Here is a 4,286-nt window from a genome sequence, read left to right as displayed (position 1 = left end):
TGCAGAGACTCACTACAAGACCTGGCAGGGACAGCGGAAAGGCAGTTGAAATCCAGTGCCTTCGCGGATGACACAGGAATCATCACGACAGGCTCCCCGGAAAACATGAGCAAGGTCAAGAAGGACTTGGACTTCTTCAACCTGGCAGCTGGCTCACGAATAAACTGGGGAAAATCGGTGGGAATATGGCTGCCAAGCTCTGACCCGCCAAATTGGGGGAGAGAGTGGGATTTTAAGTGGCTGAAACAAGGAGAAACAACAAGATACCTGGGGTTCCAAATAGGCCGGGCATACGACCCCCTCCCGCAGAATCAGAAGGCGGTCGAAAAGCTTGGAGATCAACTGAAATTTTGGGCATCACGGAAGCTGTCCTTCTCGGCAAGATGTGTAGTGGTGAATAATATAGTGCTAGGAGCAATCTGGTTCCTGGCGGCATCATGGAACTTGGACAAGAAAACACTAAAAGAAATGAACAAGCTCATCAGGACATATGTATGGAAGGGCCAAGCAACAGTATCAAGAGGAGGGGCAAAGGTTGGATGGAGCTCGGTCACAAGAGCAAAATAGGATGGGGGGATAAACATTATAGATATAGAGGAACAATGCAAGGCGCTGCTATTCAAAATCTTTCACCGAATGAACATGCCCGGAAACCAACCATGGAAACTCCTACTACGCCATCAACTGCTAAAAGTCATTCCGGACAGACTAGAACACACGAGGCAAAACTGGGAAAAAGATGAAAGGTGGCTGTTCATGGAAGGCGCACTGAAAATGCCAAAACCAAATACGTTCTCTGGGAAACTGTTCAGATTGTGGAAGGAATTCAAGAGCAAGCTGGAAAAAAGAAAACCGACAAACACTTATGAGTTGGATCGACAACCAATATTTCTTAATAAGCTATTTCAATATAAGGGGAAATGTTTGGGGGAAACTGCGGACAGAGGAATAGACAAAGTATGCCGGGACCTTCACAGTGCTGGGATGAGAACATTTGCAGAAGCTGACTCAATGATAAAAGCGGGGGAAACAGAAATGAACAGAGATAGACTAAAGGTGTTCTATGGGCTGGAAATCTCGGCACACAGGCTGAAAAAGTTCGAAACAGCCTTTGAAGAAGCACAAGGGAAATGCAAACAGAGCATTAAGGAAGTCAGAGAAACGACACCAGCCTGGTGGATAGCTGAGGAAAAGGTGATATACACGGCAACTCAAGACCAGACGAAATGTTATGTGTTCGAAGTCGGGGTGGCTGGGAGACTATTACCATACAAAGTGCCCAAGGAGAGCCTACGACTGGACATGTCACGAACAGAGCCGATACGTGTTATACGGATAGATAAGAAAACAGCATCAATGGACCCGAAGATAACGGAAGGCCAGGTAGCTAGGATGTACTGGTTCAGACAACAAAAATTAAGCGAGCTGGCCTGGGATCCAACGGAATGGAATTGGCGGGGAAGGAAAAAGGAAGAATTCTTTGCCTACGAAACAAGATTGGGGAGAAAGCTCATTCGGCCGCGCAGTGACTCGCTACTGGTATCAAGGATGAAACGAGCCAACATACAGGACAAGACACAGCAGGAGATATTGAAAGAGTTATGGAAAGGACGCTGGGCAGCAAAAACAAGATACTTCATGTGGTTGACAATGCAAGACAGGCTACCATCAAAAAGGAACATACACCTCGGGGACCAAGCATGCGACAAATGTGGAGCGAGGGAGACACAAAGGCACATATTATGGGAATGTGAAAGCGCACAAGACGTGTGGAGAAGCACGTGCTGGTTGCTGCAACAACACTCCCAGAGACAAGTGTGCCTCACGTATGAAGCGGCAGTATGGGGCGAAGCTGCCGCAGGAATGCGAAATGGAACAGACTCTTGGAAATGGACATCAAGAGAAGAAGGGGCACCGTGGTTTGACCAGCTTAATACAACTCGAACAGACATAGAAGGAATCCCAATAGAGATAGTGGACCTACTGCGAGGAATTACAATGTGGGAAGTATGGAAAGCCCGGTGCAACAGAATCTTTAATGACAGGGAAGAAGGACCAAGGGTGGTGGCGTCACGGGTGTGGACTAGAATGATAACTGCAGCAGCAGCCCGTGTCCTACAACTGGAAAAAAGAGGAGGGAGAAATGGCCCAGAAAAAGCAAAAAAAGAAGCGCAGATCTGGCATTTCTTGTGGAAGCAAGGGGAGGCAGGTACTCGGGAATGGATGTGGACACCGCCGGACGAATGGTTCCAGGTGACGCATCTAGGAAGACCGTCGGGCGCCAGTTCACGAGCAACCCCCCTTTCTGTAGGTACTTCCATTGTAGGCTCCTCTAGATAAAGGCTCTTTGCTGGTTTTGTGCCCAACGAAACCATGCCCAGTTTTTTGGTTTTTTGCTGGAAAATAAAAGGCCCCGTTTAACAAAGTCGGCTCTTTTAGAAAAACCCTAGACGGAGAGGAGGAGATGGCGCATTGAGAGTCGACTTCCGTGGCCAGATCTAGTGTAGAGGAGGTAGTGTAGAAGTCCTGTGAGCTGCTGAATCAAGGCGCCCCCTCAAGAATCGAAGGCACAAGCAATATTGGGCACTTCATCGAAAAATCTTTTATTTTGCTCTCATCACTGGCTGGTCTTCTCTGTTCTTTCCACGGCTGGGCTCCTACAATGCAAGGCAACACTCTGTCGCTATCTGCAGGCCGTTTGGATTGAAATCCGAGAAGATCGAAGTGGCCCTAGTCATGTCGGCGGCTAGGGTTCGGGGTGAGCAAGGGTCGGCTGCGACTGCTATATGCGGCATCTGATCTGAGATCGCTCCGGTGAGAAGCTAGAAGACACCAGGGAGACTGCACCTACAAGATTTCAAGAAGATCTAACGGCTGGGTTGCGAGATCCGTCTGCTTGAAGTTCACGGTTCAAGCAAGTGTGGGCCAGTGGAAGTTTGAGCGGCTGGCACTCATCACTGGCTGGGCTTCTCTTTTCTACTCCACAGCTGGGGGGCTACAAGGCAAAGACACTCTGTCACTAGCTGCAGGCCGTTTGGATAAAGATCTGGGAAGATACAAGTGACCCTAGGCACTTGGGCGGCTAAGGTTTGAGGCGAGAATGGGTCGGCTGTGGCTGCTTTAGGCGACATCGGACCGAAAATCGCTCTGGTGAGAAGCTAGAAGACGCTAGGGAGATTGCGCCTACAAGGTTTCATGAAGATCTAACGGCTGGGCTGCAAGATATGTCTGCTCAAGTTTCATGGTTCAAGCAAGTGAAGTCCAGTGTAAGTTTGAGCGGCTGGTTCTCCTGGCTGATGCACTCGTTTCGAGATCACGTCGGTGAAAAGCTGGAGCTGAATATGGAGAGTCGGCCTTCAGAATTTCAGGAAGATCAAACGGTGGAGGAAGGAGATCTAAGTATTTGAGTTCTCGGCTTGTTGCTTAGACTTGTCCTTCGTTACTCCACGGTTTTCTTTCTGGGGGTCTGGAGGCCTGCTCCATGGACAGTGGTGAGCTCAAGCAAGGTGAAGGAGATCCTCTTCATCCCCAAGACTTGTAAGGTGATTCTTGCCAAGGATTGGGAGCTTGAAGTGATGGTGTCGTACGCGACCTTGCTTCAAGTTTGTCGATCTTGATGACTTATCAAGGAGGTGGTTCTCTTTGTGGGCTTCTTCAAGGTCGACAATGGTGGAGGTTTGGAAACAAGGCTCCCCACGTGAGGAGGATTTCGTCACCAACACTTGGGCAAACATCCAGCTTCTCTACGACAATTGAGGGCGTTTAGTGTGGTCACGATGAATGAGTTCTTTGGTAGAAGCTACGAAGACACTCAAGATAAAGACATGGACCAGAGCAAAGGCACCAACAAGAGAACTCGACACCGACGAGTGACAAGATGGTACCAAGTCTCAGTAGAGTCCGATCAACAGCAGCTTACAGCGGGGGGTAGATATGAAAGTGCACAAGAAGAAACCAAGGGAGAGCGGTGTACGTCCATGGGGTACCTCCAAGGTTTCAAGAAATACTTATGGTCAGATACACTTCAGTTCAGAGACTCGACGAGGCACAAAGACGATGTAAGGCATGCCCTTTGAGGGGATCAAGAGAGGCAAGTACTCACGAGTGATTGTGGACGCCACTGGACAGATGGTTCTGGATTCCACAATCGCGACAGCATGGGCCGTCAAGCTTGTGAGCAACTCCCCTCTCAGCACTGACCCCTTCGGCACCTGGAGTCTCTCCTTAAGGGATCAAGAGAGACAAGTTCTTCAGTAACTCCACTCTCAAGTCGTAAAGGCTGGTTC

This window comes from Selaginella moellendorffii, unplaced genomic scaffold (genome assembly GCF_000143415.4).
Source record: "Selaginella moellendorffii unplaced genomic scaffold, v1.0 SELMOscaffold_78, whole genome shotgun sequence".
NCBI classification, from domain to species: domain Eukaryota; kingdom Viridiplantae; phylum Streptophyta; class Lycopodiopsida; order Selaginellales; family Selaginellaceae; genus Selaginella; species Selaginella moellendorffii.
The sequence above is the reverse complement of the archived record's forward strand: the minus strand, read 5'-3'. Positions refer to the sequence as shown.